Raw genomic sequence first — 20,000 nt, 5'->3', positions numbered from 1 at the left:
CTCACTCAATACAGGCTGTTTTGCTTTTTTTACACCCATGTGTCATCCTCTTGCTCATTGCAAAACAAACCAACTAAGTGTAGGTTTGTGTTGTGTTAACAAATAAACTGTAGCAAAATAAGAATTTTCTTTAAATATACTTGTCCAGGAAACAAGAATTATTTCTCGAGGGAATTCCAGCTCTGGCTACTAATCGCAATACATAATATAAGTATGATAGCAGATTAAAACTAGTTTTCCAAATTCAACTTAAAACACATATTGTGGACATCATAATTTTTGCTAAAACATCACAATGTCATATTCTAATGCGTTACCACTTCAGGCGGTTTGTTGGTATCCAGTCTAACCCTTAATCCTAGTAGCACTTATAAACAATAATATTCATTAATTGATGAAGTACCAGTTACCAAATATCCAGAAATTGTTCTATTGAGAGTTTATCGGATGAAATCTTTTTCGAGATGTAAAGGAACAGTTAAGTATGCAACACAAGGCATCCAATTCATTTACGAGAGACCATCTGAACATTATTTTGTGTTATTTTCATGAGTCTTTTTATTGTTTTTTAATGCAACTGAACTTGATGTGAATCAGTCACTCACTCCCTAATCATCATTAACTCATAAATATATATTCAAGTATGTGTGTTGTAACCAAAAACTTCCTCTGTATGTAAAACATGCTTATATTATTGATACCTGTGTGTACATACCTGCTTGTACATACCAAAGACAAGTAGAGCTGTTGGCAATTCTTTATCAGAGTTCAATCAACACTTGAACTTTCAATATTGCTTGGCCTTTTCTGTAAAGCACACACATCAGAATCAACACGTTTACCATTTTGAGTGAGCGAGAGGAGTTCAGGTCGCACTCTGCTCAGTGCTACATCCTGACTTGGAGATATCCATCTCTGAAACATCCCCGCCCCCCCCCCCCCACACACAAACACACACACACACACACACACACAGGAAAACACATGTGCGAAAACACACACACACAAACACACACAACCACACACACAAATACACACATGCACGCTCGCAGACAGACAGACACACACAGCAATCTGATTTAACTAGTATTAGAACAAGATTAGGATTAAGGCTATACGGGAGAGGCCATTATGCATCAGATAATGATAATGGTGGTAAGGGTTCCCGATGTAGATGATAACAGCACTCAAAAAGAGATAAAAGAGATATACAGGAGAAAGAACATACATTAGTAATGATGACAGAGAGAGAGAGAGAGAGAGAGAGAGAGAGAGTGAGAGAGAGAGAGAGAGAGAGAGAGAGAGAGAGAGAGAGAGAGAGAGAAAGAGCGAGAGTGTTCTCATTGGGAGGATGAAGATACAGAGATTAAAAACAGTGATTAATCACAATTAGGATTAGTCAGCTTTCGGTCTGACGTCATCTCCCTCCCGCCACTTCTGGTGTCGATCACGTGTCCAACCACCAGCTGTTTGCTGAGATCTGGCCCTTCGATCGATTTAAGAAGGTGAAGCCATCGAGAGAACATTTACTCTTAATCACTCCTCAACAGAAGGTTGAGCATACTGTATTACTCATGTAATCTGTCACCAATCGCGCTATTTCTTTTTGTGGATGTGTAGTCATATCATATAAATAGAATCAATATATATAATACGTGTTTATTCTGGTAACCAAAGGTTGGAAACTAAATGCCAGCAGTGAAAGCAGTGATTGGGTAGTGGGTTAACAATACATTAAACATTGGAGAATGACAATGTCTGACTCTTGGTGAGACAATTTGAGCCTTTTGCTGAGGGAGTTGTGATGTCCTTTACAAACATCTGGAGAAGGGCTTTTACTAAACACGTGCACGTGAAACATAAATGTTTACTTAAGTAAACTGGCTGTGGTTTGTGTCGGTACTTTACTGAGATCGCAAAAATAGATTGTCATGAGGTTGTCACGATGCAACTATAGCTAATTGTACAACTTGAGTAGGTTATACATGAACTGTTTAATGACATGTCTGATTAACAATGAGATATGTTTGCATAACATAAGATCAGGTCAAGTTACTCACTTTAATTAAATGTCACTCTGTCTCTCTCTTTCTCTCTTTGACTCGCTCTTTCTCTCTCTCCCTTAGTGTGCTGTTTTGTGGTTCACAAACGCTGCCATGAGTTTGTCACCTTCTCGTGCCCAGGGGCCGACAAGGGGCCGGACACAGACGTAAGTCTTCTGGACTCTTGTCCACTCTTTTCTTCTATTCTCTTCATCGTCTCTTGGAATCAAGCCATGTATCTCCAAACATGTACACTCACGTGCAACATCAATACGTAAACATACATAAACAAGTTTACATATAAACCTAACACACAGGCCCCCTAAACAAGCTTAGACAAATGTACGCTGTCAACATCAACAATTATTCTTCGATGAAAACATAGACTTAAACCCACATATTGTTATTTTTTTATTTCCTATGCAAACAATACATGTTGGTGTCACAACGCTATTCCCACTGCCTTGTACATTGATACTTTTTGTGGTGTTCACACAACACATGACCCACCCCCCCATCACCCACACACACACACACACACACACACACACAAACACACACACACACACACACACACACACACACACACACACACACACACACACACACACACACAATATCTACAATATCAATTCAATGCTGTAATGCATACTTTTTTGTCCAGTGCAGACTAATCAGTGCAGATAAATCTGGTGTTTCACATTCTTAAGTTGTGCTAACTGTGATTCCTGTGTAATAGAAGTATGCAAAACACAATTACACAAATTTAATTGAAAGAGCTGCTAAAACATTCTATCACCGAGATTACATACTATGACAAAGACAATGGCAACTCATAGCATGTTCACCAAGTCAACACATGAACCTAATTCACCCTTTACCAAGCTTTATTTTCCACCACAGTCAAGCGTCCGATTCAAATTGAGGAATCGATCTATATCAATAAGATGTGCGTTTCTTTATGAAGTTAGACATATTATTATTATTAGACACAGTTAGACATTTCCAATCTAAAGTCAATTATCAATCATTACAATTCGTTAGCATTACAATGACCCATTTTAGGACCCTACCGAAAGCCATCGGCAGGGACGCATTGTGCACAGCCAATGTTGTGATTGTGGTTCACAAGGTGCTCAAAATCTAAATTGAAAGGAGTCAGCAGCAAGAGTCAATAAAGCTTGTACATGGTTCAGACTTTACGAGCGCGCTTGGTGAACTGTATTATTATACACTCAGATCCTGAGCAAATCCCTGCGTCTTCTATGGTCTCACTGCTGGTAAAAATGGTGTATTGCATGGAGAGTCAGAACACGGATCAACAATGCCTGGCTGTAATATGGTATCAAAACACTGGTTTTTATCTCTGCCTGCACATCAGGCTCTAACCATCCCGTGAAGCTGCCCAGTGATTCCAAAGTAAACCCTTTTTGCCAGCTAACGACAGATGTGGCCAACTGTAAGGAACATGATCAACTTTCTGTTGCTGTTCTGTGCGATTCAGAGACAAGGCACACTACTAGCTTGAGCTGATTTGACTTTATTCTCGAAACTGCTTGTCTGTTCTATAACTAAACTTAAAATTTACTAAAACTACCCCTATCTCAAAAAACATTTCCTTTCCGGAGTTGCAGTTTATGTGCCATGCTCTGACCATCATATTTGTCTACCTACTCATTTGTCCTCCCTGGTACCAAATCTTATATTAATTCTTTGCCAATTTCTGACATTAATCACTCTTTTTACTCTTTACTCACTTGGTTATGCAGTTGTCTATAATCAACCACAACCTTATCTATTTGGTGCCAGATCTGCTGCATACGATTCCCAGAATCTGTCAATGTCAAAATGCTAGGGGATAGAATAAAGAATATGAAAGGGTTCGGGGACATCCCCCTGTCTGAGAACAAGTCACTTCAATGCTTCAGTCGAGGTGACTGTAGACATCATCACACCCACCTGGCCAAACATGGGATGACATGGGACAAATTATCCTTCATTCGGGTATTAGGGTTTTAAAACATTATTAAATTAATTTGGTAGCACTTTCACCCCTTCCATCCTATGCGAGTTACAGCAAGCCCAACAGTAGGGACGGCAAACTGACTGGTTTTGGTATTAATAATAATAATAATAATAATAATAATAATAATAATAATAATAATAATAATAATAATAATAATAATAATATTTAATAAATGTTGTAGGGTTCTCCCTGGGATTTCGTTTTTTCATGGTGGTGCTCCAGTTACTCAGTTACGGCTATAAATATATGAGGTTGCTGCAAGCATTAATCGTTTTAGAAATAAAACATAAACATATTTAGCAGCTATTTCAGTACAAAATATACCAAAAACCTCTACCTGCTAATAGTAATTGGTTAGTAATTGATAAACACGAATAGAACAGGTTGCAATGTTTCTTTTCTTTTATGGAGACCCGGCCCCACAGCAGCGCCTGTGTGGTTTCTGTTCGGGTGAATAGGGCTAGTCCTGCAGTTCAACTTCATCAAAAATACTTTCAATCAAAATTGAAATTAGGCCTACTCTCATGCTATGGAAGCTGTGTGTCTTCGGAAACATTGAGGCTGCATTAAAGCTCTGCCGTAACCAAGTCGGACTCTGAGCGGATCCTATAGCCGCTGACGTCCAGGCAGCATTCCTACATGTTATTATTTTGCTATTTTGCAATATCATATTTTAAGTCTTGTACTCCAGCTATATTGATATTGTACAATCTTTCACACATGTATCGAGTTTCCAAAGAAGCACTTGCCCACAAGCAGACTTGCTATATAAAGAGATAAAAAATAAACAAACTGGGATCCATGTGAAGTAACGTAGAAGCTGTACTTTATTAGCCTCGGACATGAAATAAGAATGACCACAAACAATATTATTAATACGTTTTTAAAAACAACCCACACAAAATAATAAGCATACGACCCATTGCATCATTTGTCCAAAGTGAGACAATACATCAACAACATGGTTGTCAGGATTGTGTACAGGTGAGCATTGTCGTGCCATTAGTTATCTTAGTACCCGTGTGGGATCTGTGTTGATGTAACATGCTCACTGGAAGCACTTCAGTGCAGCAGGAGAAGATCCTCTTGCTAATACTGTCGCTGCTGCTTCTACTCTCCTTCCTTATGTTTTTCCCGATATCAATAACAATAAACAATTAGGATGTACTCTCTCTCTCTTTCTCCCTCTCCTCTCTCTCTCTCTCTCGTCCTCTCTCTCTCTCTCTCGCTCTCCCTCTCCCTCTCCCTGTTTCTCCCTCTCTTACATCTCTCTCTATCTCTGCATGGAGTTAAACTTTAGATGAAAAACATTATTTATGTGTTGCCTTCCATGGGTTATAAGCTTAAAATACTATTTAAATCTAAGGCAGGAAGTTTAGTTACACAGCTTTAAAACTGTCCAGATGCAGAGGGATAGAGAGGATTAATGCTCATTGGGTTTATTAGTGACGTTTGTCTCATAAAAGGAGTAGTGGTATTGAACATTAAATCAGTCTCTCGCCATCTGCCTCCTCCAGTACAGTCCCTTAATTAATAGCAGGGATTATTTTGGTCTATCTCTAACACACACACACGCAATTGAGCACAAACAGAACACACAGTTTTCAATATATTTCCCTTCCCTTTTGATCAAATATTTTAGGTGCACTAGGGGGATTTAATAAAAAACATAAATTATACATCGCACTGCTTTAGAGATAGCTTTTTTGTCCGTCCATCCTTCAATCAATGCTTCGTAAAAATTCAGCCCATATCCAGAGTGCCATTTGAGCTGGCGACAGCACGGTGCTAAAGGACATGCCGTGTGCGTCCGTGTTCCTTTTATTGCCGACGACCGTGAAGAAACGACCCAAAGCCGCTCTCCAGTTGGCTGTGGGTGGAAAGCAGATGGTTCCTGTGGTGCAAGTGACCTCAAAATGAGTGACTCACCAGCAGCAACCGTGCATCCCGTCCTCCTCCTCCTCCTACTCTTTATCCTCCTCCTCATTCTCCTCCTCCTCCTCCTCCTCCTCCTTTTCCTGGCCTTCCTCCTTGTCACTCAGCCTGTGTCCAGCACAGTGTCATAACCGGCCCTGATGATGGGCTGCTGATGGCTGATTGAACTGAAGCTCGTAGGATAGAAGCTCATAGAATAAAAGATCATGGAATAGAATAGAATAGGAGATTATAGAATGGCAGTTTATAGAATAGAAGATCATAGGATGGAAGCTCATAGAATAGAGGTTAATAGGATATAAGCTAATATTATAGCTCACATAAAATGTTTCTACTGACCAGCTGTAAAAAGCTTGATTAAATAATTTAGGGCAAATATCATTATATGAAGACTGACTTATCGACCTAGCTTTCTATCATTCTATTAACCTTATCTTATCTTTCAATACATCTATCCTTCTGTCTGTCTTCTTAACTACCTATCTGTACCTAGCTGTAATGCGTGCACACTAGCACACACACACACACACACACACGTACGCACGCACGCACACACACACACATCAATCTGTCGGACTGTCCAGCAGATACACATAATCCACAACAGAAAGATATCAGCATCAGCATATCTGTGACAAGTGTCTCTCTCTCTCTCCATCCCTCCCCTCCTCTATCTCAACCTCTCCTCCCTCCCTCCTCCCTCTCCTCCCTCCCTCCCTCCTCCCTCTCCTCCCTCCCTAGCTACCTCCCTCTCCTCCCTCCCTAGCTACCTCCCTCTCCTCCCTCCCTAGCTACCTCCCTCTCCTCCCTCCCTAGCTACCTCCCTCTCCTCCCTCCCTAGCTACCTCCCTCTCCTCCTCAAACCCGCCCTCTATCCATCCCCTCCCTCTCCTCTTCACTCTCTTCCTCCCCCCCTCCCTCTCCCTCTCTCACCCTCCCTATGGTCTTTCCAATCATCCCTTCGTATGAGTGGTGGGTGGTGTACAGTGAACTCTTAACGCCCGAGTCACTCTCTGACTGGAATCAGTGAATGAAGGTGACTAATACAACAGAACAAATAAATACAAAGAAGAAGTAGATTTTCCCAACCTGGTTCAATACACATCAAAGCTTAGTCACCGGGGAGAAACACACACACACAAACACACACACACACACACACACACACACACACACACACACACAGAGAGGCCTCTTTGTGAAATAAAAAATAATATGTTTTTCGTTTTTTGTTTCTTTTGCTGGCTGATCTAACATTGTTTTATGGACCTTGCTTCAGTAAGAGTTGTGTTGCTGTGACTGTCTGTTACCAATCGTCTTCAAAGCCATCTGTGTGGGAATCAGGGAGCTGCCCCACAGTAGAGATTTGGTGAATTATATATATAATCGCAAATGATTCTTTCACTTTTTGGTTTATATCTTCATTGTTATTTCTGCTCAATAAATGTAATGCAATGTTATGAAATGTAGAGATGTCTCTGTTTTTATCAGTTAGACTAAGACTTTGTAAACTTCCTGCGTATGTTTAATTGTTGCTATCTGTAGCTGAAGGCATAAACAAAACATTGGTTAATGTGGAATTACACCGCGGCAATTCCTTTAGGGTTAATCCTACATTTCTGTATTGTTTCATGTATTTGTATTACCATTAAATGTTGTCAGGCATAGCATGAGAAACAGCAAGCTTTAAACTGTTGACTCTGACTGTTTAAAGCGTTGTTGTCTCCAACCCAGAGCTACATAAAAACACATATTGTGTTTAATCTGTGTGTGATTATTGTGGTGCAGTTAATGAAATACATTTTCCGTTTTTCTTTTTCAGTATTTCTCATAAGACAGCTCTATTGGTGTCTGGTGTGCAATATTGAACACATTCTGATCCACCAGTATAAAATAAAAACATCTTTGGTGGTTTCCACAACAATTTACACTTTAGCCTTGTTCTTAAGGTAACAAGGTGGTCAAAGTAACAGCGTTGTCAATGTATTCCCCCTGTCCCTAAAGGGATAAAACCATTAAATATATAAATAAACAGCAGAACAACAGTTGATCTACTTAGGTGGATCTGTCAGTTCCTATCATGTTTGGATTCTCCTTGTACCTTCTCTAATCAAATCTCTCAGAAGTTTGGAGTACAACAACCAACTGGAGTATAATGTTGTCTGACATTTTGGGAGGGATTCGTGTTCAGAATCTTTTCCCCAACAACTTTGCTTCTCATCTTCATATTCATTGCAACATCCTATCACGTACTTTTACCTCTTCTCCTCTGCCTTTCTTACTTCCACCAAATTAGACCCTCCCACTAAAAAAACCTGCGTTGCTAGCATTAGCTATCCTAGTTTACAGTACTGTTTAATAACACTGTCGCGCAACATTAACCGCCATTAGTTTTTCCACCCATTACCCCCTCCCTCCTGAACGCGCTCAACCAGCCCCCCCCGCCTCCCTACGTCCCTGTTAGCGACCGCGGCGGCTTACACAATGTCAAATCACTCCACATTAACGGGCCAAGGGCCAGGGAGCAGATTACAGCTTAGGGAGTGAAGCCCCTGTCCAGCCCTCCCGAACACTCAGTCGCGAGCGACCGCTGGGTCACTCGAGACTGAGTCGAGATTGAGTTGACTTGTTGACTCGACGTAAAGCTCACAAGTTGCGGAGGTCAAAGATCAGACCGGAAGATGGATTCAACGTGATGGTAGACGGCACCTTAAAAGAGAAAAAATATTCTCCGAATGTAAGAATAAGGTTGTGGCATTCGGACATCGGACATGGGTGAGGGGCATTGTGCGGTTATGTAAGCTAGGCAGAATAAGTGTCACAGCAGGGAAGAGCAGCGTCACTTTAGGCTGACCAGATGTCAGACTGGGCTGGAAAATGTCCCCAGATGGCTCTCTTAGGGAACAATGGTGTATGTGTGCATTTGAGTGTGGTTGGTGAGTGTGTGTTGAATTTGAATATTGTCGTTGAAAAATAGCTGATTTGAGTATATTCAAATAAATACATACAAACAGTTAACATTTGTGTTTTAAGTAGACTAATCTACCACATGACTAAAAGTAGAAAACAAAATCAAAAAAAGCATAGGATCAGCTGTATCCTATGCTTATTTCATTATTGTTGTTTCATTTTTTTTGCCACCAGTCGGTGACTAAATATTCAGTGTCCACTTTAGATCATTTTGGAATTCCAAATATTCAATGCTAATTTTCTACTCAAAGGATATTACAATTTTGAATGTCAATTTGACAGCCCTAATGCACCCTCCAGTTTGAATTGGTTCGGGGGTAAATTGTTTTCAGTTCGTGAGTACTCCATGACAATGAACTGTGCCTTTCAAAACCCAACAGCAACACAACAAGGAAGGAAGGAGTTCAGTATTGGCGTCATCGTTCACAGTGTTTCCATATGCTTATATCTGTGCTCAACATCTATTTATACCAAGACGGAACCCTTTCTGTGCTGCCCGAGCTGCCACGGGTGTTTGCGTATGGCAGCAGAGGAAGATGACTGATTGCATAAGGTGTTGATGTTATTGCACGCATCAAATTGCAATCTGCTACTGCTTGGCCCATGGCTGACTCTGCATGGAAGCTCCTCTTTCAGCAGGAGAGAGTGAGATGAGGGAGCCCTCTCTCTACCTCTCTGGGAGATATAGTTCTGAGTTCTGGTTCTACGAGTATGGGGGGGAGACCTTGAGTCCTCCACTTTGTGACTCCTGTGTATGTGTTTGTGTGTGTTTGTCTTTTTGGTGTGGGTTGGCTCTAGTTACTGTGCAGTAGCTAGAGTCAAACCTAATTAATAGTCTTGTTGGTGAACCGCATGATTTATATGGCATTTTGTCACATATCACACAGCTCTAACATTTTGAATGTCCACACAGAGACTATAGGGCTTGTACATCGGAATGCATCGTGGGATTTTTGGTCGGTGTCACTCACACCACACAACACATTAGTCATGTTTCCATTTAAAAGGTGATGCAAATCTTTAGATAGTTTCGCAAAAAATACATTTGAATTAGGTGCGTTTCCATCAAGTGGTTGGAGCGGAAAACTACACACATTCCAGGGCTTGTCGTATCCTTTTGATAACATCCTCTCTTAGGTCCTGATATATAGTGGAATTGCGTTGTTTTCCATCTAAAATAGCTGTAATGTTTTTTTTTTCCATGAGAGCAAGGAAAAGTTTTACCTCTTCAGCGGTCCACACGTATCTATTATTCACATTGGCCATCTGTTCCATGGAGGTTTTTAAAGGATACATTGTACATATTTATAATTCGAAATTCTTCGCAGCCTTTATACCACAGATACTCTAGGGCAGGGGTATTCAACTAAAATTCAAATAGGTCCAGTTAGAGAAAATGTCCTCAAGCAAAGGTCCGGATCATTATGTCTAACTTGCGTTATGATTCAGTGTGATATATATATTGAAGTAGCCTAGTAGTTGTATCAACGTCTGCATGTAATCAACAACTGACAGATCAATATAGGAAGAACAATTCAAAAACATTTCGACAATATTTATTGTCACTTTTACACTTTTATATCAATTGTCACTTATACACTGACTCAACTGAAACTAATCTCTTCAAGTAAAAGAAGGGCTGCATTTAAAATCAAAATGGTGAACATAAATATAATAATAATCTTAAAATAAAGATAAAATATATACTTTATTTTTTAAAAATTAAATAAAGTATAGCAGCAGCTTGAGTTTCCCCTTTTTCTTTTTGAACGTTTTAACAGTCTCAACCAATTTCAAAAACAGATATCTCAACACAATTGAACAGTTTTAGCTTCTCTTTCTTTCCCTCTTTTATGCACCCCCCGCCCCCCACTTTCTGTTGTTCAGTGAGAGAACTGAGCTCTAGCTTGTCCTGCCAGGAGTTTAAATCTAGGCTGGAATGATGTCAGGGCCATTCTCATGCACATGTGCAGGTGCTCATTGGTGAGCCTGGATCGATATTTACTTTTAATTATGTTCATTGCAGAGAAAGCTGCCTCGCAGCTGTATGTGGAGCCAAGCATGGTCAATGTGTACAGGGCTACTTTCCTCAGACCTGGGAAAGCTGTCTCAGAGACCATTTGGAGCCAGAAAGTGGCGGGGTCAGTTATTCCAAACTGCTCTTTCAGCGCCACATCTGCTTGGAGATCAATCAGTTGCATCTGGAGAGGCCCAGCATTTGCCCATTTGAAGTGCTGTGTGACTTCCTTTGAGAACCCACTGACATCTGTTATTAGAAATGGGTTCTGAATGAACAAGGTGAGCTGCTGTCCAAAATGGAAGCTGTCAAAACGTTTGGAGAAGTTTACAATCAGTTTATCGACAAAGTCACCAAAATAAGACACATGTCTCTGTCCCTGAACCTGTTCCTGCACTGCTGGGAAGTGTGCACAGTCTCCCTGCAGGTCTTCCTTGAACACCTCTAGTTTCCTCTGAAAGGAGCGGACAGCTGTCATCAGTTCACAAATTGTATTGTCCTTGCCCTGTAGCTTCAAATTAAGTTCATTAAGGTGTGAAGTGATATCAACCAAAAAGGCCAAATTATCCATCCTTTTCTGATCTTTTAAAAAGAGGAAAACTCTGTTCCCTTCTGACTTCTGAGCTCTTCCAAGAAAACTGCTACTTCCCTTCTGATGGACCAAAAGCGCTCTAACACGCTGCCTTTGCTAAGCCATCTCACGTTGATGTGCAGCAACAGATCATCAGCGTTTGCATCAACTTCTCTGAGGAATTCCCTGAGCATACGATGCTGATAGGAAGAGGATGCCCTGAGAAAATTTATCATCTTCATCATTTTGTTCATCACTTCAGGATGCTCATCTGACAGGGTGGAGCACAGGACAGATTGGTGTATTATACAGTGGTAAGAGATGAGCTCAGGATTGTCCTCTTTCATTCTTGCCACAGCTCCTTTCTCTCTCCTTATCATGGCAGGGGCTCCATCTGTGGTTATTGAAACCACTTGTTTTGGCCCTATTCCTCGCATTGTTAACATCTCCTTAATGGCCAGGTAGATGTCCTCTCCTCTTGTACTGGTCCTAAGGGGAGTTACACCTAACACATCTTCACAGAACTCTTTCTTTTCTTGGTTGAAGAACCGTACATAAATTAACAGCTGAGCATTGTCAGACACATCAGTGGACTCATCTACAGCTAAGCCTACACATGGTACCTTATGAATGGCTTCATCCAGCTGGGCTAGCACATCCTGGGTTAACATTTCACTTTTCTTTGTGGCTGATGATGCTGACATGGGTATTTGCTTTATTTTGTCACAAAGCTCTTCTTTTTGTTTCCCCTCAAGTAAGGTTTCAGCTACTGCACTCATGCACTCCTTGACAACCCCTCCATCAGTAAATGGCTTTTTGTGTTGACCCAAAATCCAAGTGACTCTGAGGGAACATTCATTAGCACGTTGTTGGGCAGTAAATGAATGGGTCAGGATCCGGGTGGATTGTTCATATTGGGCTCTGAGACTGCTTCTTTTTTGTGACCGCAGTTCAGACTTGAGTGGGTATGTCTAGTGAAAAACTTTGTGCTTTGTCTCATAGTGGCGTTTCACGTTGCCACTTGTCTCTGAGCATATGAGACAGACTGGTTTTGTGTTTCCAGTGGGAAGAATGAGTCTGTCCATTCTGGGTTGAAAACTCTGTTTTCGCTGTCCGCTTTTCTCTTCTTAGAGAGCGCCATGTGTAGTTATTTTTCTGACTCCGGCTCACTCTGTCTATCTCGCTGTCTTTTTCACTCTTCTCCCGCTGTCTTTCTCACTCTTCTCCCACTGTCTTTCTCACTCTTCTCCCGCTGTCTTTTTAACTCTTCTCCCGCTGTCTTTCTCACTCTTCTCCTGCTGTATTAATTACTCCTACTCTTCTCCCGCTGTCTTTCTCTTTCTTCTCCCGCTGTCTTTCTCACTCTTCTCCCGCTGTCTTTCTCACTCTTCTCCCGCTGTATTATTCACTCTTATCTGACTTTTTTCTCTGTAATTCTCGCAATTCTCATCTCTCGCATAATCGCTCACTGTCTGTGAGACGGGCAGCCTGCGCCGGGAATGCACAGATTCGATTGGCTGAGTAGCATCACGTGGGATGGCTTAACCCATTTGTACTGGCTGCTGCGCGGCGCATCATTGTATCTACTAGATACAATGATGCGCCGCGCAGCAGCCGGTACAAATGGGTTAACTCGAATGCAATTGGTCAGTGGATTTCCTGATTCGCTAAACCAGTACCGTAAAGTCTAGAAACGCTGCGCCGGTCGCGCCCCGTCAACATTTAAAATACTTATTTTTTTACTATAGGTCCGGGTCCGTATAGGACGGCGTCTGGGTCCGGACCCGGACCGCGGTCCGCCTGTTAGTGACCCCCGCTCTAGGGTCTATAGCATATAACCGCATTATCTGATTACAGTTTAATGCATTTTCCACAATGTACCAGCTCTCGTTTTGAAGGCTGAACAGACAATTTGACTGGAATTACTTAGTAGGTGTCCATATATCAGGGATTAATGGACACGGTATAATTAAAGGATATACAATCAGGGGGATGGAAACGCAGCTAATGACAGGACTCAAGAGAGTTGTTAGCCCTGTAAAATCCTAAATGTGTAAATGCAATGTAAATATACCGTAACGTCTTGCATGAGAAATGCTGTGACAGTTTCAAACACAAATCTCCCCTTAACAACAAAACATCTCATGATTGATTACTGAACAATGACCATATAAAACATTACGACGAAAATGGAGGGTTTGGGTTAGAGGGTCATTGCGAGGCGACATCACAATGTGCATGCATGCACTATAAATGTAATGGCCGTATGCGATTCTAGTTATACTGCATTGTTTTCTATCTGTGTATTTATACAAAATGGCAGGATTTTATTGCCGGCCTGCCCCCTTGTAGCCTTGAGCGACTCAAAACAAGGAAATACCCGGAGTGTCTAGCGGGCGCCGTTTCAGTTGCTGCTAATAGGCTGGGAAAATTAAATAAAATTGCAGTGATAAACGCAGCATGTTGGTGCAGCTTTGTTCATGCACGGGACTGTGACTCCTTCCGAGAAAGAGGACGCCCTCACACGCCCTCACGCATGAGAAAATGGACACACTCACTCCCTCGGTCACACATTCACTCATGCACTACACTCTCTCACTTATTCTCACTTTCACTCACTCACTTGAGCACTCGAAAAGTTGGTCACTCACTCCCTCACTCCCTCACTCACTCCCTCCCTCACTCACTCTCTCACTCACTCACTCACTCACTCACTCACTCACTCACTCACTCACTCACACAGAGTACAATTTTGGGACTCCAGTGTAGAGCCCCAGGCAGAAATCTGGTTGCTCCTCCAGTCTCCAGAACTCATCCTGCCCCTGGACTGAGCAAACATAGGCATTAAAGGTTGATACATTAGTGAAGGTCTACTGGTTTGTTAACCAGTTGTAACCCAGTAGCAGATTTCCCTTGTATACCATTACCTTCAGTAGATGATTGTTTTATCATCGTGTCACACAATGGGTTTCATTGTAGGACAGGTTGCACGCTCTGTTGGTTTCCCATTGTTGGGTAATCTCAGGTGATTGCATGTCATGCTGCCCGCTGTTGTGTGTGTATTTGCAGCACAGGACATTGTTGTGCATGACACACTTACACTGTATGAATAGAATCCTTTTCGGCCAAGTCATCATCTACCAACACTTTCCAACTCTGCCGGTGGAGAACGTTGCTGTCATCCCTTGAGATCTGACGAGTCAATGCCCACAATCCAAACCAATTTGGGACATCACAAGTCAAACAAGTTGTGACCAAATATGCAAACACAGTACATGCTGAGGTTTTGAACTGTTTAACTAACTATGCATTGAAACCATTTTTCGATACATAAATTTTGCTGAGGAAAATAAATGAAAAACGTGCATGGATTATCCAAAATAAAATATTTTAAGGTCTTTAAATGTTTAACCTAAAAAGTCACATAGACATTGTTTTTCAAGTCAAAATAAATATTTGTACATTTGCAGTATTTGATCAGAGAAAGGGGTCCAGGGATTTGACCCTGACAATTAAATCAAACCACATCAAACCCCTACCCTCAAACATCTCTTTGTGATTCAAGAGAAATTCTTCATTTTAATAATTCTTATTATGTAATCCTTTTGTGCATGTTTGTGTGTGTGTTTACAGCTATATATCAGTCATATGCATGTTTGTGTTTGTGTGTGTGTGTGTGTGTGTGTGTGTGTGTGTGTGTGTGTGTGTGTGTGTGTGTGTGTGTGTGTGTGTGTGTGTGTGTGTGATCACATGAATATGACGCATGCTAAGTGGTCTTCTGATGATCCCCATTTTGCTTCTTAACAATGAGTCTCATTAAAATACACACACCATTTAAAAATTGCAGGCTCTCTGTGCGCATACATCAACTGAAAAAAGGAATCAAGAGGAGAGAGAGATAACAAACTGCAAGAGCCATTCAAAATAAATCCGCAGGCCATTCGGTAAACCAGAACTTTGTTCAACCGGTGAAACTGAGTGAGAGTCCTGCAGTGTAAAAAAAAAATAATACAAATTATTTGGAAAGGCTTTAAAGAGAAAACATGGTCGCTATCATCGGGTTGGTAGATGATCACATCAGCGGTCATATTTCAAGCTACTGAGACGTTATTGCTCAGGCCCAGCCTGCTGAACGGGTAGATTGTTTGGGTAAAGACTAAGTGTGATGCGCATTCAGGCCCCAATCGCGTTGCCCATCTCTCATCAGCGTAGCTTTCTCTCTCGTTGGCGGCGAGAGATTTCCCATGCAGGGTATGCCGAAGCCCCCGGCTTGTTCTGACGAAGGATAATTAGGTACTCGCATCGTCTCGGTGGTAAACATCGGAACAGTATTTAAGCCATCTATCTTAGCTTATCAACAGGCCCCAGTTCACCGATACACCCTTCCCACCTCCCAGTTGTGAGGTGAATAAACTTCTCATAAAAACAAAAGCAAATTGTTGTGGGCCTCCCTAGAAAATCTGCAAAGAGGGGGGAATGAAAAAAGGGAGTGGTGAAGGGAATTAAATTTATTGTCAGTGTGGGATTTAACCGCCATCGAATGGAGAATACAGTTTAAAAGGACTGTGATGGCGGTGTTGTTAATAGTTTAGTAGGCATGAAGCTAATCCGTGAAGAGCCATTAAATGGGAGATGGCTTCTCTCCCGGGAGAGGGAAGTGAAGTGATTGAAGAGGTTTGAAAGCGGAGCTAGCAGTCGCCAGAGAATTTCGGAGTAAAATCCAGGAACAGTATATGTCACTCTGGAAAAGGAGTACATGACATCCTGTCACCTCGAAATTAATGAGGTATTGCTCACAAAAATGCTATATTATAAATGTTAACTACAAAAAAGTATCTAGACATTTGCATACTAGTTCGTTCACATTGTAGAGTATTTTTGTAGACTGTTTTAGCATTTATATATATAGTATTTTACAGGAAACATTATTGTCCTCAGGGCAGAAGAAGGGAAGAAGAGAAAATGTAAAAAAAGAAGGAAAACTGAACCTGAGGCAGAGCGTACGGTAAATGGTGTATGATTTATGGTGTGTGGTGTGTGTTTGTCGAAAGGTCATGGGTTGGTGGGCTTGTTGACCAATATAAAGAGAGGTTTTGGGGCTGCCCTGGAGCTTCTTAGTAATTAGCTTAGCTTGCTAGATACTGCTGCCTAACCAAGATACCGTTGAGTCTCTATGTGTGGCCTTCTAATCTTTGATACGGCGCAGACACACACACACACACACACACACACACAAAGTGGGATTGAGTAGGATGATTTTATTTTATTTTATTAGTCTGTATTCGCCTATGTGTATGTGTTTTGATTTGTGTGTGTGTGTGTGTGTGTGTTTGCCTGTGTATGTGTGTGTGTCTATGAACACACACGTGTGCATGTAAAAGTGCTTGCTGTGCCAAGGATGTGGTGGCACAGCTACCGCATCGTACGTGTGAGAGAAGGGAGAGAGAGAGAGAGAGAGAGAGAGACAGAGACACAGAGAGAGAGAGAGAGAGAGAGAGAGAGAGAGAGACGGAGAGAGAGAGAGACAGAGAGAGAGAGAGTCTGTGTGCTGCGTGGGTGGCCTGCCCTTCTCTCTGCCCCTTGCATCTGCTCTCTCTGCTCACACATGCATCGGCAACATTTGGTGTTTCCTTTGCCTGAGCGAAGCGTCTCTCTGAAACTGTTATCACAGTGACCGTGGCCTGTTAGTCTGCAGTGCCATTAAGGTATATAGGTGAACTTAGTGTTCATTCATGTTAATCTGGCTCTGTATGCGTATGGACTTGTTAATATCAATGTCAAGTTTGAATTTAATTGGGTATAAATATTTATGTTAATTTATGACTGGCCAGAATAATGCCTCATTGATTTATGAATGCAAAATTACTGAAAAAGAGTTGTGGGATATATTTCTCTTCTTCTTTTATTTAATTTGCAATACACCCATTGTACTGTACCATACTTGCGATGTTTATGCTGCCCTTTTTGTTCTGTTCGATGTGTTGGATGTACACTAATGACACACAGGTTTCTGTTTTTCAATTTTAATAAAAAGAATAATAACAGCTTACCATTGGCAACTTAAATGAAGCTAGGAAACAGATGAACAGTGGATTAAGACGCTGCTTTACCTTCACTGCCAACACAAAATCAAACACTGTGGGATGAAAAAGCAACGTAGAAATTTCCCCTTCGGTAACAGATAGGATTTAGGTAACACTAGAAAGAAAACACACAACATCTGAGAGCCAAAAGAAAATAAATTTAATGTGACCGTAATAATGATAACATTGTATTAACAGCAATGCTTCACAGGCAGACTGTGGCATATTTCAAACCAATAGGGCCATGTTCAAAAGTGAATCAATGGCCCTACATTTATCTCTTCTGTAATCAATCATAAGATGTACAGCTTCAGCTGCATGAGCCTTTTTGTTTCAACTTCTCGAGGATTACGTCCCAGCGTTAGCTTGAGGCAAAACAAAGCAACACCTGGAGGCAAATACGAACAATAGGCTATACAAACTACCAAACTATGTCATCTTGCTGTGCTTTTGAGTGGCCTTTTCTCTATTGTAGGTATGGATATGTGACTATGGTTTCTCATGTCCACCTTATGAGAAATTAGGTACCAAGGATGAAAATGTGATTGTTTTTGTAGTTCTCAAAGCAAATAGCTAATTAGCTTATAGAATGACCAAAGATATCCCATAGATCATTTAACAACTATATAGTGAAGTTAATGCTTAACAAACATGAGATGTACTTCATTTTACCCCTCAATGCAAATGCAGTTTGCAGTTTAATGTTACCCTTCTGCTCTATTTTCAATAACAATAGCTCTATAGAACTGGTAAGGACCCCCCCCATCAAATGATGAAAAATATAAAGAAAGTTTTAATCTGTGCGCACATATTAGGAAAGCGAGGGAACGTATTGGTAAAGCATGCTCACGGATGTGCACAGCTTTTGCAATCTTCCCAGTGCTTGACCACGTATTTCAATGTTGGTCTTCATGATTTTTCAAGTGAAAACCACTTACAGTGCACAAAAAAGCTTTGAGAGTTCCAAAACACAAAATGTTATCAATATTCCTGATTTCACCATCATTAAATCGCCCCTTAAATTAACATAAATTGGATTTATTTGGAGTAAGTGTTCATTGCGGTCCACTGCCGGTCCATCTGATGAATCATAGGGCATGTGTATTGCAGATCCTTGCACATGTTGAATCTGTGGGTATGCTTAACCAATCTTTGTGCATGCTTTACCAATCCGTGCGCACACTTAACAGATCCGTTCGCAATCTTTGGGACGCCCGTCTTCGCAGGTTAGACAAATGGGAATCATACTGTTGATAGCACCTTAAGTTTGCCGTGGAACATGAATAACTTTTGAGGAACCAATATCTTTGTAACTTAAATAAAAAAATACCACTTTCAACCACCCAGAACATTCAAGCAACAACCCAACCACATCGACGATAACATAGAAAACCATCCCGGAACACCCTAAAAACCATACAGAAACACTTGCAACCACCTAAAATGCCCTAGCAACCAACCATAAGACCCTAGCAACCAACCATTACAACCTAGCGACCACCTTGAACACTATAGCGATACAACAAAAACAGCCTAGCAACCATCCAGGACCCTAGCAATTGTGCAGAGCATCCTAGCAACAGTCCAAAACACCCAAGACGTAACATAAATCACCCTAGCGGCCACCATAAACTATAGTGCGTGTGCAAGTTGAGGCACATACACACAAATCTCAGACTTCCTCACTCTGACCCAGAAACGTCTTAGGTAGGGTCCCTGCGGAGCTGCTGAAGGAATCCAAGAGTTCCTACAGCCTTTTGACTTTGTTGACAGTTTACCTTAAGCCAAGTTCTGAATGTTGTGTTGTTGTGGTGTGATGATGTGTTGTCGTGTTGTATAACTACACAACGCGACAACACATCTGCACACCGCAACAACACGACCTGTTCCACCACCACTTGCAGGCCTTCGCTTCTGTCACCAGTACGATGTTTAATACCGGGGCTCCAACGTTCAACCAGTTGCACACAGCTTTTGCCAACCGCGCCAAAGCTAGGCTAATTGGCCGGTAAGCAGTTGACACTCCTGAATCAATTATTCATATTGCCATTTACATCGGCACCTCAAAGATAGCCCCAGGTCTGCCTGTCTTGCCGTTCCCACCTCTCACGTCCGTGGGTGGAAAAAGGTGTAGAGTTGCACCCTCCTTCTTCCCTCCTACCAGCCGGCACAATGGGATCTTTTGTGTCCGCCCCTCACTTCGGGAGACTCGGTTGTTATTCATCCTCGGACACGTGCGCCCTCACGTTGGTGGACGGCACTTCTCCACCGCAGTGGGTCCAGATAACAATGGGTGTGAAAAGGAAAACGGGGACACACACAGGGTGCTGGCAGTTTTTATAACCATGGTCCCAGC

At 41.6% G+C, this 20,000-nt stretch overlaps 1 long non-coding RNA gene across 1 annotated transcript in view; it reads left to right on the top strand.

Moving 5' to 3' along the window:
• The window catches only part of LOC307083141, a 29,699-nt gene extending 27,489 nt beyond the window's left edge, over positions 1–2,210 (top strand). The window contains exon 3 of the long non-coding RNA XR_013812273.1: positions 2,127–2,210. This is a non-coding gene — a long non-coding RNA (uncharacterized lncRNA). The remainder of the gene's footprint in view (positions 1–2,126) is intronic.
• The last annotated feature ends 17,790 nt before the right edge of the window (positions 2,211–20,000 follow it).

Source organism: Pollachius pollachius (genome assembly GCF_949987615.1).
Source record: "Pollachius pollachius genome assembly, chromosome: 11".
Classification (NCBI taxonomy): Eukaryota; Metazoa; Chordata; class Actinopteri; order Gadiformes; family Gadidae; genus Pollachius; species Pollachius pollachius.
Note: the sequence above shows the minus strand (reverse complement) of the source record. Positions and strands in the feature narration are given on the sequence as shown.